The sequence below is a fragment of the Protopterus annectens genome, chromosome 1.part0 (assembly GCF_019279795.1).
Source record: "Protopterus annectens isolate FY-2018-M chromosome 1.part0, PAN1.0, whole genome shotgun sequence".
Classification (NCBI taxonomy): Eukaryota; Metazoa; Chordata; order Ceratodontiformes; family Protopteridae; genus Protopterus; species Protopterus annectens.
In genome coordinates this window covers 1,405,680,997-1,405,701,703 of record NC_056725.1, presented here as the reverse complement: position 1 = coordinate 1,405,701,703, position 20,707 = coordinate 1,405,680,997, and the positions used below count along the sequence as shown (strand labels likewise).

Sequence of the window (20,707 nt, the reverse complement as noted above, 5' to 3'; positions counted from 1 at the left end):
AGGACTAAATGTCTGTTAACTATGAAAACGCCCCATTTTAGCAAAACTACTAGAAAAAGTAAAGCCATGCAAGTTGTACTTACTCCAACAGAAAATGTTCGAATTCCTCTCTGCTACAGTAGGTTTTTGGATACATGGGCTATATCCTGCCTAGTATGTAACTGCCCAGCTTCCCAAAGCTCGCTTTCTCATACTGTCACTCTTAACTGCTGACTGGTCAGCCCACATGAGGGGAATCAGAGTGAAGTAACCTTCAGGACTTTGTTGCCCATAAAGACATCCAACTCATTTTGAGCCTCTAGATACAAAGTTTATATCCCAACAGCTAACTATATACAAAAGTAGGAGGATGGTGGGTGGGGTGCAGCTACTGCAGCAGTAAAATTCTAGTATCTATGATAATGGTAAGTGCAACTTACACAAGTGTATTATGCTCACCATTCTCACTGTTGCAGTAGCCTTTTGACTACAAGAATAGCAAAGTCTATCCAACCCAGGAGGATGAAAGACAATGAACTTGGAGCCCATGGAAAAAGGTCCTAGCAAAGCCAGTTCTGAACCCAGAAAAGGAATTCAGTTTGCAATGCGTTGTACACATGTACAGAAGACCAAGTTGCTGCCTCTAGAATGTTTTTAGAGTCTACTCCTTTCCAATATGCCATTGTAGATGCCAAGGCTCTAGCAGAATGTGCCTTAATATTGCCTGAAACCGATTTACCTTGAGAACCGTTTCTGAAGGCTGCCCCCTCTTTGTCCCATCATAAAAGACCTGGTTCTGTCAAGACAGTGTATGAGCTGCCTGTGCATGTCCAGAATTCCTTTCTCCCTAGTTCTGAGAATCCGGATAAAACATAAGGGCAATGATGGCTTGACTCAAAGAAAACTGAAACTGAGCAAGAATGAGAGATTTTTTTTGAGACACCATCTCTACACAAACACAGAAAGGGTTTATCCACCATAACAGCCTTCAGTTCACACATTCTCCTTGCAGATGTCAGAGCAAGGAGTAGTACAGTCTTCCAAGTGATAAACTATCTGTTGTGACTGATGAGATGGATCAAAGGGAGACCAAGTTATTTCCAGCCCAAGTGTAAAATCCCCTTTGCTTCTGGCAAAAGTTTGTGAAGAAATGGGAACATCCAGAGGCAGCTCATCTGAAACTGCCATAAGATGTACATTGATAGCAGAAAAACAGGCCTGAAGAAAGTAACTAGCACAAAAACTTAAGAAATGAAAGATATTTGCCTTAATGATAGATCTGTGCTCTCATTTTCATCTGGTTCAACGTTTGGGTTGTCTGATCAGACAGTCTGACTCCTCCCTTACCCATAATTCCCTCCTACCCAATTTATCTCAGAGTTTGCTGACTTTTGCCAGCTACAGAAAAGTCTACTTGTTAAGTGCAACAACCACAATAGAATAAAAATCAACTGCTTACTAAACATGCGAGTAAGGTTGGTGTCACCTAAAGCAGACAATGTCTTGGTCGAGGCCTGTCTGAGCACCAGTGGTTTCAAGATGGCAATCTGGAAGGGGGAAGGATGAAGTGACATTGAAACAGATGAAAATATGACATGAGACAAACCTATCATTATGGTAAGTACATAACTTTAGTATCCAATGTCCATTTTTATCTGATTCAACATTTGGGACAGATTCCCCAAGGTGACTTAAAGGCAGTGGGTGGTACTCAAGAAAGGACATTCCTGAGACAAGTAGAACCAAAGAATGAGCAAGCTCTGGATTTCATATCCAGTTTGTACAGACATATAAAAGAATGGACTGTGAAGTTGCTGCTGCACAAATGCCATCAAAGGGGACACCATGAATTCTGTAAAGGTAGCCACTGCTCTAGTGAATGAGCTTTCAGTTTTGATTACATAGAGAAATCCTGACTTTTATAAAACAAAAATAAACAGTCTGAAAGCCACTTAGAAAGACCTTTGACACAGGATTTCCCACTTCTGCTTTAAACAAAATCACTGATCTGACTTACTAATATCTTTGGAATGGTGCAAGTAGAATCTGAGCTGACTGCGAACATCTGGAGTATGAAGCAGATGCTCAACTTTTGTTAGAGAAACTGGGAAAAAAGCCTGGCAAATCAATGGACGGATTCAAATCTGCTTCAGGGGACACCTTTCGAAGAAAAGTAAGACTGTTTTGCTCACTGATACTCTTGTCTCTATGGAAACGGAGGAAAGGTTGCTTGTATGAAAGTGCAGAAATGCATTTAGTGGACATAATGGCAACTAGAAAAAACACACTCAAGATCTGCTAATTCAAAGGGTTTCTGAGTTAATGGCTGGAGACACTTCATGGGGGAACTGGGTCCCAAATTGGAGGCTTCACCAAAAAAACTCCTTTGAGGAAAGCGTTAGACATTCTAAGACCTATACACAAGTTTAAAAAGACAGCCATTTGAACTTTAATGGTAAAAAAAAAAAAAAAAAAAAAAAAAAAGAAAATCTAGACCCTTAGTAAAAATGCTCTGAAGAAATTCCAGTACCAGTGGGAGGGGAACAGAAAGGGGGTCCTATTCTTTGATAAAGGCACAAACAGAAAATCTTCTCCACTTACTTTTACAAGTCTCTCTGGTTGACTGCTTTAGAGAGTAAACTGTATGAACTACAGGAGAAGGCAGCCTGGCAACTCTGATAGTCATTAAAACTGGAAAATGATGCGGTTAGTTTTATGGCTTGTACATCCGATAGAGGCATCCAGGATGGGTGACTCAGAAAATCTGGACTGGGATCCAGCACCCAGGGCAGGTGTAGCAAATTAGGCCAAAGGAAGGGGAACAGCAGAGTAATGAGGGTCCCCTTAGGTCTTGATCTCATGGCTTTCTGAATGAATTTTGTCAGGAGGGGTATTGGTGTTAATGTATTTAGGAGACCTGGGGGCCGAGTGGGGACTACAGCATCTCTCATGACTGTCCCTGTGGAAGGACGAGAGCAAAGAAATTGCTGCATTTGTTTAAAAAGGAGACAAAGAGGTTGCAGCAAGGTTGGCCCTAGTTGCTAAAATTAGAAGTTATGTACCTACCATAACGTTCCATGTTAGTTGTCTTCTCTCGCCTTCTTTCTTGCTGGATGGGTTCGGAGCCGATCCTCGGCTCCCACTCGGCACTTGCTAAGCTCGAGAGTCACTTTTACCAGCTCGAGGCAGCCCCATATCCCATGATGCAAGGCGGTAAATACCCAGATCTCGTTTGGTATCTAGAGGGAAAACTACCTAGCACAAAAACTTTCCACTAAGGAAAGAGCAATTAGCCTAAAGGGCTGTAAGGGGAAACCAGATAACTAAAACTAGAACTAACTGGTGCCCAAAGAAGCAATCTTCCAGAGACAAGGGAGATCAAGGTCTGTCCAGGCATGGGGGCAGGAGGGAGGGTCGCAAGAAAGAAGGCGAGAGAAGACAACTAACATGGAACATTATGGTAGGTACATAACTTCTAAATGTTAAGTTGTCAATCTCGCCTTCATTCTTGCTGGATGGGACCGCGTCCCTAGCACCTCTATCCTGGGTGGCTCAATGGAACAGACTCTTGAGAACCGTGGAACCAAAACTGGCTCTATCCCTGGAGGCCAAATCCAATTTGTAATGAGAAACAAAGGTATGAGGAGTAGCCCAAGTGGCTGCTGCACAAATAGTATCTAAGGGAAGCCTAGCCTGAAAGGCTGTAGAAGTGGCTAAGCCTCTAGTGCAGGGGTGGGCAAACTTTTTGATTCGTGGGCCACATTGAGTTCTAACATTTGACAAAGGGGCCGGAACAGGAGCAGATAGATGGCATGCTTTGAAAACATCACCTCATTGGAAGAAATATACACATCTTGGGATATGGAGAAAACATGTGCTTTAATTTCCAATGAAAATGAAGAAAAGCATTACAATAAAATCTCTGACTTCGAAATGAGTCTTTAAACACTGAAAATCAAATAAATGACCATTTTATTTTAAAGCACTGAAAGTTCTGTAATCCTTCAGGATATCACCATCACTCTCCTCCTGACTGTCTTTTTTTCAAAAACGGTAGGAGATGCAGATGTACTTGTCCTGTTCCTTTTATTCAATTTGTTTCCCCGGTGCCAAAAGTCAACAACGACCAGTGCAAGGACGAAACAGTTGCAGCAAGTCAGTCTGTGAAGCATTATATTTGATCTGCGCGCACTGTTTATTTTAACAACGTGTGTATCATGGAGACACACACATTTTAATGGGAGCAGTGTTGTTGGTCTCCTTTTTTAGCCAGCGCATCAAAGTCTGGAGTTAGTTTTGTTGTGACGATTCTCAGGATGGATCGGAGGTGTAGGTCTGTTAACTTGGATCTATGGCTGGCTTTGTTGATGTTCATGACGCTGAAGGTCTGTTCACACACGAAGGTAGAGCCGAACAAAGCCAACATCATCTGTGCTTTTCGCCTTAGATTTGGAAACGCGGCATCATTGAGTGAAGCATAGAAGTCATTTAGTTTCAGAGAGCTGAACTTCTCTTTTAAGGCAGGGTTGGACTGAAGGTCGATCAGTTCGAGCTGAAGCTCCTCTGGAGCGGTTTCGGGGTCTTGTGACAGAGGAAAGGCCACCAATTGAAGTGACTTGTCAATTTTGTCGAACTCCAAAAACCGACGGCAGAATTCTCCGTGCAGTGCATCCAGTGACTCACTGTATTTCTTTACTTTTGCTCTGGCCTCTTTCAGCGTGGCTAGTCTAGGAAAATGAGTGAATGACTTGTTCAAAATCTGCCTGGAGAATAAAGCCAGCTTGGATTTGAAGGCTTTCACGTTTGTGTACATGTCATGCACAAACTGCTCCTTCCCCTGCAGTTTCACATTGAGCTCATTCAAGTGTGAAAATACATCCATAGCAAACGCAAAGTCACACATCCAGCTCTTGTTGCTCAGCTCAGGAAATTCATCAGTCTTCCCCTGCCGCTCCAAAAACACGCCAATCTCCTTTTTGAGCTCCCACATTCGTTGAAACACTTTGCCCAAACTCAACCAGCGGACACGGAAGTGATAAAGCAGGTCCTGGTGATCCGCATCAGTTTCCTCCAGGAACGCAATGAACTGACGGTGCTGAAGTACCCGTGCGCGTATGAAGTTGACGAGTTTCACCACAGGATTCACAACATGATTCAGCTGTAACACCGATTTACATAGAGATTCCTGGTGGATGATGCAGTGGAGGAAAATGACATCCTGGTCAGGGTTTTCATCTTTCACTTTATTCTGGATTCTCCTCGGCAGGCCAACGTTTTTTCCCATTAAATTCGGAGATCCATCTGTGGTGACGTTAACAAGCTTACTCCAGGGAAGCTTCATGTTTTCGATGGCAGCAGACACCCGTTCAAACAAGTCCTCTCCCCGTGTTTGTCCTTTCAGAGACTCCATTGTCAAAAACTCCTCCGTTATTTCAAAAGTTTCGTTGATTCCTCAGATAAAAATGAGGAGCTGAGCAGTGTCTTTGACATTGTTGCTTTCATCCAGTGCTAAAGAATAAAAAGTGAATGACTTAGCCTTTTTGTTTAATCTGCTGGTGATATCTTCATCTATTAGTTCCACACGGCGAGTCACTGTCCGCCGTGATAAACTGATTTTCTCAAATTTGTCTTTGGTCTCCGGGCACAAACTACCTGCTGTCTCTACCATACATTCTTTTAAAAACTCGCCCTCAGACAGTGGTTTGCTGGCCTTTGCTATTTTGATTGAAAGCATAAAACTGGCCTTGGTACTTGACTCTTGAATGGCAGTTTGACGGTGAAAAAAACTTTGCTGAGCCTTCAAATTAGCTGCCACCTTCTCAGCAGCAGCTTCCCGTTCTTTTGTTGAGAGCTTGCTAGCATAATTAGCGTGCTTTGTGGCAAAGTGACGGCTAATATTATACTCTTTAGAAACCGCCACAGTTTCTTGGCATATCAGGCAAACAGCAGATGATCGGTGTTCAGTGTGTTCAGTGAAAAAATATTTAGTTGTCCACTCCTTATTGAACACTCGACATTCTCTGTCCACTTTCCTTTTCTTGGGTCTGCTCATCTTCATAGAGGGGCGGTGGGTCAAAGGGTAAAGTGCAAACGTGGAGTAATAGGCCTACGCTTCACATCAACAAAGCCAATATATCTAGAGTGCGCCATCTAGTGAGGAAACATCAGAACTGCAGGGGAAATAAAACATTAACAAGGTTAATTTATTAAATTTTTTCAAGTTTGGCGGGCCGAATCAAAACATTTAACGGGCCACATGTGGCCCCCGGGCCGTAGTTTGCCCATGCCTGCTCTAGTAATGTGCCTCTGGTTTTGAGCACAGCTGTTTGCCCCTAAGTTGATAGATTTCGGAAATGGTGGAAGAAAGCCATCTAGACAAGGTCACTTTGGAAACAGGGAGGCCTTTCTTATTTTCAGCATAGGAAAGAAAGAGCTGATCAGACTTTCTGAATTGTTTTGTTCTGTCCAAATAATATCTGAGTTGGCGGTGAACATCAAGATAATGTAATTTTTGTTCCGATCTATTGGAGTAATTGGGAAAAAATACTGGGAGATCAATAGATTGGTTTAAATTTGTTTTTGAAGCAACCTTGGGCAAAAAGGATGGATTAGTTCTCAAGGATACTCTGTCCTTGTGGAAGACCAAATATGGGGGACGAACAGAGAGGGCATGAAGTTCTGACACTCTCCTAGCCGAGGTAATAGCGACCAGGAAGAGTGTCTTCCATGAAAGAAACTTTAGTGAGCATGAAGCAGCTGGCTCGAAGGGAGGAAGAATTAAGGATGTCAGCACTAGATTTAGGTCCCATTGAGGAGGAGGACTCCTGACAGGAGGTTTGAGGAGAAAAACTCCTTTTAGAAAAGCTCTACAAAGCTTGTGGGACATAATGTTGTGATCTGCAAACCCGACATGAAAGTTCGAGATCGCAGCCAACTGAACTTTGACCGTGGAAGATGAAGAACCCAAGTTAAAGATTTCCGCTAGAAAATCCAAAACTGCCTGAACAGGGGCAGTAAAGGGATCTATGTTCCTTGATTTCACCCAAAGAGAGAAGCGTTTCCACTTGCTAGTGTAAATCCTTCTAGTAGAGGATTTAAGAGAAGCCACTATGATATCCCTAACAGGGTTAGAGATCATAGGAAGCCTGGCTAAGGAAGGAAGTGGAGCAACCAAGCTGTGAGGTTGAGAGAAAGAATGGACCGATGCAGCTGACCCGATTAGTGGATCAGAAGATCTGGCACTGGGTCCAGATGCCACGGCTGCACCAAAAGGTGACAATGGAGGAACGGAAACCAAATTTGTCGAGGCCAATACGGGGCAATGAGAATCATTTTGGCTCTCAAAACGGTAGCTTTCTGGAGTACCTGTGGTATCAATGGAAAGGGGGGAAAGGCATAAAGAAGTCCCTGGGGCCAATCCTGGGTAAGAGCGTCTCTGGGGGGATGGCCCGGAAGTGGGAAGAGAGAGAAGAAGGCTGGGCATTTGCTGTTTTGGGGAGTAGCAAAAAGATCGCAACATGGGTGGCCCCACTTCTGAAAAATCTCCTCCACTATAGATTGTTTGAGACCACTCGTGAGGCATGAGAATAGCTCTGCTCAATCTGTCCGCTAAAACGTTGGTTTTCCCAGGGATATGCGTTGCTACCAGAAACCGATGAGAGGAGATCGCCCATTGCCAAAGTCTGAGAGCCTCTCGACACAAGGGGTAGGGACTTGGTTCCGCCCTGTTTGTTGATATACCACACTACGGACATGTTGTCCATGTGAACTGCAATTGTTCCCAAGGGAAGAAAGTCGTTGAGGGCTTGCAACATTAAAAGCACTGCTCTCATCTCTAGGACATTTATGTGCAGGTGGTATTCGAACGGTTGCCATGTCCCATGAACCATCCTGCCCTGATAATGACCCTCCCACCCGATCAGGGAGGCGTCCATAGTGACTGTGGCTACTGGGGCCAGGGAAACAAAGGGTCTGCCCTGATGAACCTGGGGAGAAGAAATCCACCAGGATAGGTGGTTTTTTGCAAGTTTGTGTCACCAGAATTTGGTGACGCATGGGAAGTTGTTGGTAGGACCATTGGGTGAACAACATCCATTGAAGGAGACGCATGTAAAAGCGGGCCAAAGGAAGAAGAGTAATGGCAGCTGCCATGAGGCCCAATACTTTTAGGACCAGTCTGGCTTGCACCTTTTTGCTGGCAAGGATGATCCACACATGGTTTTGGATATCTAGGATTCTCTGGTTTGTGAGGTTTGCTGACATCCGAACAGTGTCTAAATTTGCGCCTATAAAAGTAATAGATTGGCAGGGCAATAAGGAGGATTTTTTGTAGTTGATCGAAATTCCTAACTGAGTGCAGAGATTTAGGTTGTAATCCCTGGCTTGGAGAAGTTGATGCCTGGTGGTGGCTGAGAGGAGCCAGTCGTCGAGATACGGAAACACCTGGAATCCTTGACGTCTCAGGTGAGCCGTGACCACTGCCATACATTTAGTGAACACTCTGGGGGCTGTAGTGAGACCAAAGGGCAGGGCTCTGAATTGAAAATGACTGGACCCCAGCCGAAAGCGGAGAAACCTTCTGGAGCGTCTGTGGATTTTTATGTGATAGTATGCATCCTGAAGGTCTATTGAGCACATCCAGTTGTCTTTGCCCAGGAAGGGCAAAATCGATTGAAGTGTGACCATCCGAAATCTTGTCTTTTTCACAGACAAGTTGAGCCTGCTGAGGTCCAATATTGGTCTCCAATCTCCCGTCTTTTTGGGAACCAAAAAGAACCTTGAGTAGATTCCGGGCTCTGAATGGTCTGTTGTAACTGGCTGAATGGCCCTTTTGTGTAGAAGCTTTGATACTTCTAATTTTGCGATTTCCCTTAGACCAGGTGGAACATCTGGAAGGGAATTTTTGTGAGTGAAGGGACTTTCCTCGAAAGGAATTTTGTAACCCTCGGATATGATCGACTGTACCCATTTGTCTTGTGAAAGGGAAAGCCAGGCTTCTGGGTACAGCGATAATCTTCCCCCGACTGCCTGCAAGGATGGACAGTCGGGCAACACCTCAGGGATGCTGGAAGGGCTTGTCAGAGAGAGGCTCTCTGCTTCCCTGGTTTTGCAGACCCCCTCTGCCCCTAGGGCGACGTCTGTTATTATTACCCCCTCTACCTCTAGGGGTAAACTGACCACGTGTGTCCGGCGTGACTCCCTGAGATTTACAGAACCACATCTTTCCGCCCTTCTGTCCTTTAGAGTAAGGCCTAGAAGGGGTGGAAAAACGGACTCCTACGGCAGAAAGAGTCTTGCCGTCTTGCTCACACCTGGTCAACGTATCCTTCACCTGAGGACCAAACAATGTTGATCCATCGAAGGGAGAGTTTGTGAAGGACGCCTTAAAGGGATCTGCAAAATTACAGAGCCGCATCCAGGACTGACGTCTAAGAGCCACTCCTGCCCCTGCAGCTCTACTCGCTCCATCTGCTGCATACGAAATCAGCCGCATGGAGGAGTTGGTTATGGAGTTAAGGATTCCTAGCTGGGAAGCAATCTTGTCCAGAGCCCCTGCAGCTGTAGGATCCTGTACTACTTCACCTAATTCTTTAAGGATGTCCCTTTGAAGTCTGGTGAAGTGACATAAATAATTCAGCGAAAGCATGGCAAAGGTCGCTGAGGAAAACATCCGCTTACCATACCTGTCCATGGTCCTAGAATCCTTGTTAGGAGGATGGACGGGTACGGAAGGATCTGCAAGTTCCTTCTTGGTGGCGGCCGCCACCACCATGGCATCAACAGGGACACCTTTTGTAAGAAATTGTTTCTCGGAAGGGGCTGTAATAAATTTAGAAGGCCTCCTGGGAACTGGTTCTACGGAATCAGGAGATGCCCACACCTTCCGAGCTATCACCTCCATGAGGGGGTCGAAAGGCGGAGACACCCAGGAGGTGGAGGGTCGAGATCCGAACGCCTCTAGGTATACCGACTCATCCTCAGAGGGATTAATGGAGGGCCAGTTTCCCCTCTGTTTTAGAAGTTCTAGGATGTCTGAAAATGAGACATCCTCAGAGGGGGATCTAGGGGACCCCTCCGACTCATCTAAGTCGGTATCTGAAGTAGTAGACTCGGGGGAGTCTAGGTGCTTCCTCTTACAGGTCCTCTTACGCGGAGGATCTCCTGACGGATCAGGAGAATCCTCGGAAGAGGGGGTTCTTCCCAGTGGGGAAACATGAGGCGGTGGCTCTCTCGGTCCGGGAGCAAGAGAGTGGGAAGAGACATCTACAGGCACCGTAGAGGGAGGAGCTAAGGGGATAGACTGCTGACTGAGCCCAGGGGCCAGCACACTCCTCATCACCTCGAAGGCTCCCCTCCCAGGGAGATCCGAGAGACCCCGCTCCGAAGAAACAGGGACTCCCGGGTCCACCGTAAAGGAAGGCTTCGAGGCAGATGTCGGGGCAGAGCTCACCAAGGCCGAAGCCCCGAGGGGAAGAGCGGGGTCGGACAAGGGTCTGATGCCACTCACCCCCTCGGAGCAGACCAGGGAAGCCTGACCACCGGATCCCTCCAAGGAAGGTCTCGAGGAGGAGATAAGAGTAGAAGCTGAAGGAGCAGAAAGGGGAGGTATCAGTCCCGCAGCCATAGGAGTAACTATTCCCATAGACTCCAGCTCCGAGCTCTGGAGGAGAGTCGAAGGAGGAACTTGAAGAGGGTGTGGACTTAATAGTCGTCTGTTGAGACGGACTATGAAGCATTTGGGCTAGTGCCTGTGATTTCAGCAATCTGCTTACCACTCTCTCCAAATCATGGTCTGAGAGACTGGAAGACCTAGATGATCGGCTCCGATGGCTCCGCTCCGAAAGAAGAGGAGAGGCCGGAGCCGACAGTATCGGCTCCAAAGAGGGAGACCTGGACCGCTTCGACGGAGCCGAAGAACCCTCGGTTCCAGACGGAGCAGACAACTTCTCGGCTCCAAGTCTAGTCAAGGATGTATCGGCTCCGGCCGGAGCAGATACAGGCAAGGAAATAATGGTATCGGAGCCAGTTGTCGCCGATACCGAAGCCTTAGTCACATGGTGATCAGAGCCGGTCGGAGCAGACACCAATGTGGCAGTTAAAGTATCGGCACCGATAGCCATCAGTGCCGAAGATTTAGTCAAAATAAGATCGGCTCCAGCCGGAGCCAATCTCGACTCCAAAGGGGTCGGAGCCAAGGCCGGAGGCTTAGAAGCAGAAGCCTGGGCCTTGAAGGTCTTAGAGGGCTTGCCCGAAGCAGACTTGGTCGGGGAGCCCTCCGGTTTAAGAAGTCCTCTCAAGATTAATTTATTTCTCCTTTCCTGCAGGACTCTCTGGCTGAAAGAGTGACAGATAGCACAGGAGTCCTGCAGGTGGAGAGGTCCCAGGCAGTAGATACAAGAAGTGTGACCGTCTGTCAGAGACTTCTTCTGACAGCACGAGTCACACTTCTTGAAGCCTGAGACCCTCTGTTCCTTGGACATAGTGAGAACACACACACACCCAACTCACACAGTCCCAGACTCAGAAATTTTAACTTAAAGGGGAAAAAATAACCCCACACACACACACCCTGACAGGAAGGGATGGGAAGGGAAGGGAAAGAAGGCCCGACTAAATAAAAACAAGTAGGGAAACAGTAAAACTGGACTAGCGACCCTACAACTACCTAAAAATGACAATTATACTAAAATATAAGAGAAAAACTAGGAATGGGGTGTCTAACAATAGTAAAACAAATTACTTACCACGAGCTGGCAAAAGGAGTACCTCATCAGCGAAGCGGCAAACGAGATTTGGGTATTTACCGCTTTGCATCATGGGATATGGGGCTGCCTAGAGCTGGTAAAAGTGACTCTCGAGCTTAGCAAGTGCAGAGTCGGAGCAGAGGATCGGCTCCGAACCCATCCAGCAAGAATGAAGGCGAGATTGACGACTTAACATCTCTCAGTTAACACTGTCTGGTTCAGAGATCACTCGCAAGACAATAGGATCAACCTGCTCAATTTGTCCACTAGCACATTCTATGTCCCAGATATGTGCACTGCTACCACAAAATGATGGGAATACACACCACAGAGAGTCCATGCGAGTTTGGCAATGGGCAAAGTGGACATGATTTTGTCCCCCACCTGGTTTGATGTACCCATACCACAAACATTTGTCTGTGTGGATATCACACCCTTTGAGTAGATCAAAAGTTATGTACTCACCATAACCAGGCATCTGTGTTGTCCATTTTCATTCTTCAACAAATAGGTTACGGACTCTATCCTTGATTCAACTTAGCCGCATAATATAGACTTTGGATGCAACTCTCTAGCTCCTCCCTCTACCCATAATGCCCTGGTCCATTCCCAATATTTCAGACAGAGTTTGCTGCTATAAAGCATCCATTAAGTAATAAAAGAGGAAAACGGATATTGAAGTAGGGCTCAAACCGGGAACTACAGGTTCCAACACAAAAATCATCAGGTCCATTTTTATGGGGAGTACGCAGCTTAAATCTTCTGATGTCCTTTTCATTCTCTCTCAAGGAATGGGCCAGAGTCCCCAGCTACGTAAATCTTGGGTGGTCCTTATAGAAAAAGTTATGTCTTGCCATAACATTATCTGTGTTGGTGATCTTCAATCATTCATCACTGATGGGTTATTGGTTCCATCCTCGGAACAGAGTCAGTCTTATACCAAGCTCGCTCCAGCCAAAAACTCGAACTAAGCTTTTACCCACAATACCCTTCCCCTTTACCCCAGATCAAGTTGGTTAGAACTTAGTAAAGCAGAGGCGGTCTCTGAGCAAGAATCCTAATCCAGGAGTTGGACCCAAATTATTCCCCAGAAGCCTCTAGGAAGGGGAACGAGGGTGGGACGTGATGAATGAATGAACAACAACACAGATGGAATGTTATGGTAAGACAACTTCTTTATCTGATGTTGTTAATCTTTATTCCATTCATCAGTGATGGGACAGTCTCCAGCTACTGGTGTCACTTGGGCGGCCCTTATGGAAGAATATTCCTGAGCACCATTGAGCCAAATGAAGCTCTTCCCCTGGAGACCAGATCCAATTTGCAATGAGTGATAAACGTAAGTAGCCCATGTAGGTGGCTGCACAGATGTCATCCATGGAAGCTCTAGAGTGGAACGCTACAGAAGTTGCCAATGATCTGGTGGAGTGAGCTTTGATGTTTTGTGGTGTAGACTCTATTGGTGATAAATGAAAATTATACAGTCTCCAAGTCATTTAGATAAGGTCACTTTAAAGATCAACTTTCCCATTTTAGAACCAGAGAATGAGATAAATAACTGGCCTGATTTGCAGATTGTTTTTGTCTGAAGTAAAATCTCAGTTTTCTGTGGACATCAAGTAAATGTAAATACTCTCCCGTGTTCGAAAATTTAGGAAAGACTGGTAGGTCAATAGTCTGATTAATAGAGAAGTCAGAAATTACTTTGTAAAGAAAGGAAGGATTGTTCAGTAGTGATACTCTGTCCTTATGAAAAATCAAATAAGGGCACTTCATGCATAGAGCATGGAGCTCGGAAATGTGTCTGGCCAATGTAATGGCCACCAGAAAAAGAGATTTCCAAGACAGAAACTTGATGTCACAAGTGGCTGCAGGCTCAAAGGGAGGCCGTGTTAAAGACTGTTAAGACTAGTGTGAGACTCCATGATTCTATGGGCTGCTTAATTGGAGATCTGGAGTGGTAGACTCCTTTCAAAAAGGTCTTGGTTAGGCGATGAGAAATTAAGGAGGAGTCTCTAAAACCTATATGAAAGTTTGAAATGGCAGGTAAATAAACCCGTACAGTTGAAGTTGCGGCACAGTCCTCAAAGAAGTTTGATAAGTACTGAAGTACAACAGTCAGAGACTGATGCAGAATATGGATCTAGTTTTCCCTGTCTAGATCAAATGGAAAATCTTTTCCATTTGTCAGCATAAAGTTTCCTGGTGGATGGTTTATGCGAAGCCAGGATAATGTCACGTACTGGAGAGGAAAGATTACAATGCCTGGCAATCATCGAAGTGAAGAAGCCAAGCTTCGAGTTTGAGACCGGTCAAGTTCGGGTGGCTCAACCCTTGGGGGTGAGAAATCAGACCTGCAGTTGGATCCAGGATCCATAGTCAGAAGTAGATGAGGCCGGAGAAAGAGGAACCATACCTGTCGAGGCCAATAAGGTGTTATGAGAATCAATTTGCTTTTCAACTGAAGAGCTTTCTTCACTAATTGAGGAATCAGAGGGATGGGGGATAAGCATATAGCAGTCCCGTGGGCCAATAGTGGATTAGAGCATCCCTTGGGGACTCCCCCTGAGGTTGGATGGGGAGGCAAATAAGTTGCAGCAAGGCTGGCCCCAACGGCTGAAAATCTTTGCCGTTATGTTGGAGTTGAGTGACCACTCGTGAGGCAGGAGAATACATCTGCTCAACTTGTCTGCAATCACGTTGGAATTACTTGGGATATGCGTTGCTATCAGAAAGCGGTTGGAAGCTATCAGCCATTGCCAAACTCTCATGGCCTCTCAGCATAGGGGCTACGACTTGGTTCCTCCTTGTTTGTTGATGTACCAAACTACTGACATGTCCGATTGGATAGCAATTGTTCCCAAAGGAAGGGCAGACTGGAATGCTTGGAATGCCAAAAGCACTGCCCTCAGCTCTAGAACATTTATATGCAGATTGGCCTCAATATCGGACCATGTGCCTTGGACTGTCATTCCCTGAAAGTGCCACCCCACCCTATCAGGGAAGTGTCTGTGGTCGCAATGGCGCTGGGGTGCGAGGGGGTGGAAGGGTCTGCTCCAAAGCTCCATCTCTGACTTCACCAAGACAGGTCTTGCTTGCATCGATTTGTTATTCGAATCTGGAAAGACAAAGGGTGACTGTTTGGATACCATTGGGTTAACAAAAGCCATGGTAGGAGTCTCATGTGAAGCCTTTTAAGGGGTACTATTGATATAGATGCTGCCATTGAACCCAACAGCTGCAGGACCTCTCAAGCTGAAACCATCTCGTGGCACAGTATCACCCGGAGCTGGATCCTTGGGTCTTTGTAGCCTGTGATCTGGGAGACAGATTAGGCAAGAACGGGTATTGAAAATCACCCCTATAAATTCCAAAGGTTGGGTTGGAGTCCAATTGGATTTCTCCCAGTTTACAGATATACCCAGAAGATTTGCTAAAGAGAGGGTGTAGTACAAGACTGTTACCAGGAGATGCTTGGTAGGGGCAGTAAGGAGTCAATTGTCTAAGTATGGAAACACCCGGAATTCCTTGTAGTCTCAAGTGAGCTGTCACTACTGCCATGCAATTGGTGAACACACTGGGGGCTGGAGAGAGTCTGAAGGGCAGGGTGCGGAATTGGTAATAATTAGCTCCCAGCTGGAAGCGAAGGAATCTTCTGGAGCATTTGTCCATTTTGATGTGGTAATATGGGGTTCCTATTACTTTGTCGAAAGTATAAAACTTCAAATACTACAAGATCGAACTTGTATGTTTGAAGTTTTATAATTTCGAACACAAAAAACAAACAAAGTAACTGTCGTAAGCAGGGGGCAAGCCCTGCTGCACCCCCTGCTCTTTAAATATACCAACTCCCAGATCACACTACAGTGCGGAAAGGGGATATTTCCCTTAACTGCACTGTAGTGCGATCTTTGAGTTGGTATATTTAAAGAGCGGGGGGGGGAGGCTTGCCCCCCAGCTTACAACAGTTATGGAGCTGTTTTTTTTTTTTTTTTTTTTTTTTTTTCGATTTGCTGAAACTTCAAACATTTGCGTTCGATGTTTTCTGGTTCGAAGTTTCAGCAATTCAACAATGCAATAGGAACCTGGTAATATGCATTCTGAAGGTTTATCAAGCTCATCCAATCGCCTTCCTCCAGAAAGTGGAGGATGGACCAAACCTTGATCTGGAATTTTGTCTGGGTGACTATCTTGTTTAAACTGCTGAGGTCCAAAATTGGTCTCAGTCCCCTGTCTTTTTTGGCACCAAAAAGAATAGAGTAGAAAACGGATCAGATCTGGTCTGGTGGGACTTTTTGGATGACTCATTTTTGATGCACCTTTTCCATTTGTAGAGCTGCTTCTTCCCTTAGACTGGGTGGAACATCAGGAATTCGTTTTGGTGGCTTTGGGTAGGAATCAAATGGAATTTGGTAACCTCTGGTTATCTTCTGCACCAAAGAATCAGTGGTAATTAATAGCCAGGCAATGAAGTGCAGAGAAAAATGTCCCGACTGCTTCCAGAGGAAAGCAAATCGGGCCATTCTTCAGGAGCGCTGACAAGGTTGTCCAAAGAACAAATCTCTGGAACCCTGATTAACCAGACCCCTTCTGTCTCTGTAAGGGCGTCTTCTGGAAGAGTTGCCCCCTCTGCCTCTGGCGGTGAACTCACCATGTGTGTCACGAAAAGGACCCGGAGACTTTTTGTGACAATTTCCCACTTCCCTGGTTTCTGGAAAAGGAGGAGTGGAAAAGCTTACACCAACAGCAGACCGGGTCTTGCCGTCCTGCTCACACCTGGCTAGCGTGCCCTTCACTTTAGGGCCAAACAGGGAAGATGCTTCCACTGGAGCATTATGGAAGGAAGACTTAAAAAGATCCATGAAGTCACAAAAGGCACATCCAGGTGTGACATCTACTACACCTGAACCTGCAGCTCACTGTCCCTTCGGTCGCATATGAAATTAACCTCATGGAGGAATTTCATATAGATTCCAGGGTTAATAGCTGCAAGGCTACCTTGTCATTTACCTCGTCAGACACCTGCCCTGACAGAGTACCAGAGACTTCAGACATTAGGTCTCTCGAGTCTGGTGAAATGTGCCAGGTAGTTCAAGGACCTAATTGCAAAGATCGATGAAGCAAACTCACTTCCCCAGTCTGCTCGGGACACTCTGTTGGGCGGGTGAACAGTGTGGCTCTCCTCAGCGAGCTCTTTCTTTGTGGCTAGCACCACCACCATCGGATCTACTGGTAAACCTTTAGACCAATGTGAATTTTCTTCAGGGGAATGAGAGGATCTTGTCTGGTCTCCCATGGGATTGCCTCAACAGAGTCAGGGTTCCTTCCAGGCACACTGCACCACAAGCTGAACTAGCTCATCTGCAGGCAGGGTCACCCAAGAGGTAGATGGAGCCCAAAAAGAAGGGAGGAAGCCTGGAACAGAGGACAACCTCAGAACCGGGGTCACACCCTGCTCCGTTGAGCCCACTCCCAGGAATGCAGCCTCAAGCTGGATCGGTACAGACAGGGCTCCTGGCACAGTGGATAGTACTGTAGAGAGGGCCAGCACCAAACTCTGTACCAAGGAGCCTGTTGTCCAATCCCAGGTCTGAGGAAGACCTGGTTCCGAAGGAGCCAAAGGGTTGGCTCCAGGGCCAAAGTGAGATCCACTATTGGCACTGAAGTTGTGGGTGCCGAGAAAGGCATCGGTGTCATAGGCTTCGAAACTTGCAAGGAGGTCAAAGGCGAGTGAGATGGAGTCCGTGAAGCAATATTTCCAAGTCCAAGAAGGGACTGGGTTTTTGAATGTCAGAATCCTCCTGACTCTCACCAGCTGGTCCACAAGCTGCACCACATCTAGCTCTGAGAGGCTCCTGGTGGATCTTGTGGATATCCACGACAGGGACTCTGGATGCTCTAGGAAAGGGCTATATACCTGCCCCAAGAAAGGGTCCACAGACGGGTCCATGCTTGAGTGTTTAACAGCACCACAGTCTCCAATTTTGAGACAATCGAGGGATAAATGTTCACCGAACGAGTGGAACAGTAGGAAGGCTTGGTGCGGAGACCGGTGTGGAGGTCAAAATCGGAGCTTTAGTCATAGTTGGTGCCTTATACATTTGTCCATGCTGAAGCAGGCGCCGACGAAATTGTAGAAAACTGTGCCGAAATCGGTGCCATAGAAGCTGGCTTCTGGTCCGGTATGGAAACTTTTGCTAGTCTGAGTTTAGGTGGTCTCACCAGAGGGTGAGGAAGGAACTAATGTGGCCTCTTTCTCCTTCCTAGGAGGGAGGTGAACCCTCTGATGCAGAGAGTGCCTCTGAAAAGGGCGATTTAAGAAGGCTCTTTAGAATCAACTTATTCTTTCATTCAACGTACAGGAACTAAATCCCTGACAAATAGTGCAAGGTGGTTGATCAGAGATGAGGCACTCAAACAATACACACAGTCATGAGTGTCACTATTGGCATTTTTCTCCCACACTTCAGGCATTGTTTGAAGCCTGAAATGCCCTTTTTCTCAGACATGTTAAATACCAACACTATCAAAGACAGTGCAAAGAAACCAAATCAATCTTCAATATTATTATACAAACAGGCAGAAAAAACAGAAGGAAAATACCAACAATGGTACTAGAAGATTACCACAGCAGGTAGAGAGAAGACAAAGTATCAGCGACTGTACAAAGATTACCAACAGCTAGTTTGACAGGAAAGATTTGGAAGAGGGTAGAAACTTAGCGATAGCTAGAAAGGATTAAAATAAAGGATAAGCTATCAAGACTGTTCAATAAGCACTATATATCAAAAATATGGAAGACTTAGCAGAGAGCTGGCTTGAACGTGGCTTTATGGCTACACGGCAAATGAGATCTGGGGTAACATGGAAAAGGGTATTGTGGGTAAAAGCTTAGCTTGAGAGTTTTTGGCTTGCGCGAGCTTGGTATAAGGCCGACTCGGTTCAGAGGACAGAGCAGATAACCCATCAGTGATGAATGGAATGAAGACTAACATCAGATGGATATTTTTGAGAAAACCACTCGGTCGGTACACAGATAAATATAACCAACAACTCACTCCAGAGATGTAAGCACCTGTTTTATAGTTTGCTGAAGAAAAACTTCACCAAGCTGGTAAAAATTCAATGAATTTAATGACACAATCATGATAAAATGAACGAAAATAACATTTCTCTAGCGCCTCTGCTATCATTAGCCTTTAAAGAGTAACATTTTGGTATCATGTTACCTCCCCTTATATACCTTTAAACTGTTATACAACCAATTATTCAATCAATTTAAACAGATACAAACAATTAAAACATATACTAAAAATGTCTCCAATAACATTCTTTGTTCATCCCCACAGGGTACAATGTATCACATTTTAAAATCAACATTGCTTCCTTCTTACGCAAACACAATTTAATATTTTCTTGACTCAAAATTTAATTTAACTTGTTAGAGGACTGTGGCTTGTAAACCTCCACAGTCCCCTTGATGAACTTCATTGAAATGGCATGCCACCGGACTTGTGACTTTTTTGTTCTTGACATCTCTTGCATGCTCCTTGACCCTGAAACGTAAACTTCTTTTACTTTCCCCTATGTAGTACTTGTTGCAGGGGCAGCTCAATGCACATATAATGCCTGTACTCATGCAGGAATACATACCCTGCGTTTGAAATCTCTTGCCATTTATATTATGAAAAGAATCCACTATATATATAGGCAGACTGAACATCTACCACATCTTTCAGTTCCTGGTACTTCCAGGATAGTTGGTAAATTAACCTGAGGTTTCCTATAGATATTCCTCACCAAAAAATTACGTCCCCTCCCATAGGGGAACCTCAAAATCTAACATTGTGTAATAATGATGTTTCTCTGGTACGAATATTCCAGTATTGTTTCAGTATTCTTTCCAGAATCCCAGAAAATACATTAAATATGGAGACAAAAAACATGTCTTGTTTGCCCTACATTTCATACTGACTGAATGTCTTTTAATCAAGTGAAATTCATTTTTACCTTTATGCCATTAACTAGAGCATTCGAGTATGGTTTAATTTTATTTTCTTCATACCCTCTTTTTAAAGATACACTGAAATTTTACCAGTCTCTACTTTGCATTCATCTAAATCATTACAAATTCTACTTACTCTAATAAATTCATTATAAGGTATTGCCTCTAATGTATGAGGGGGGTGGAAACTAGAGGCATGAAACATAAAAGAAGGCTGATCAAATTTTCTATCCATTTAGTTTTTAAATTTCCACCCTCCGTAACCTCCACTGTTATATCCAAATAGTGCACCTTCGTTCCTATCTGTGTTCCTTCAAACTGTATGCAGAAACTATTAGTGTTTAAATAATGTACAAACTTTGCTTGATCTTCTCCTCCTTTACAAACAAAAATAAGATCTATAAAACGACAATAATCCAGAACATGTGACTTGTAAAAACTGCTTCTGTAAATATGTACATTTTCCACCATACCCATAAAGAGATTAGCATACATGGGGGCGAAGGCCACCCGCATGGCTGTCCCTTGAATTTGTTTGTATAATATTTCAAACATGAAAAAGTTGTTAGTCACACAAGTTCCTTAATATATTGGGGTACATGGATTATCACCCAAAAAATGTTGCTTGCATTACAATTAAATGCTAAATATTACTGTAAAGACTTGCATCAACTACTATAAAATAAATACCTGGTTCCCTTTGAATTTTTTCCATCCTATTCATAAAGTCAAAGGAATATTTTACATATGAATGTAACTTGATCACTTCCTTCAATAAGAAATGATGTAAAAAAACAACTCAAATTGTTTGTAAAATAGTCACGAGCTGATACTATAGGGCGACCTGGTGGAAAATTACTAGTTTTGTGAATTTTGGGAACAGAAAAATCTTATTTCTGTTTAAAAATTTACTTTATGCCTCTGAAGCCTTAAAATAAACTTATTCCCTTATGTATTACCTTTTCATATTCCATTTTTG

At 44.7% G+C, this 20,707-nt stretch overlaps 1 protein-coding gene across 4 annotated transcripts in view; it reads right to left on the bottom strand.

Annotated features, from left to right (window-relative positions):
• Nucleotides 1–20,707, bottom strand: part of LOC122798404 (kunitz-type protease inhibitor 2-like) — a 986,210-nt gene that overhangs the window by 475,812 nt on the left and 489,691 nt on the right. The gene's annotated exons all lie outside the window — the stretch shown is intronic.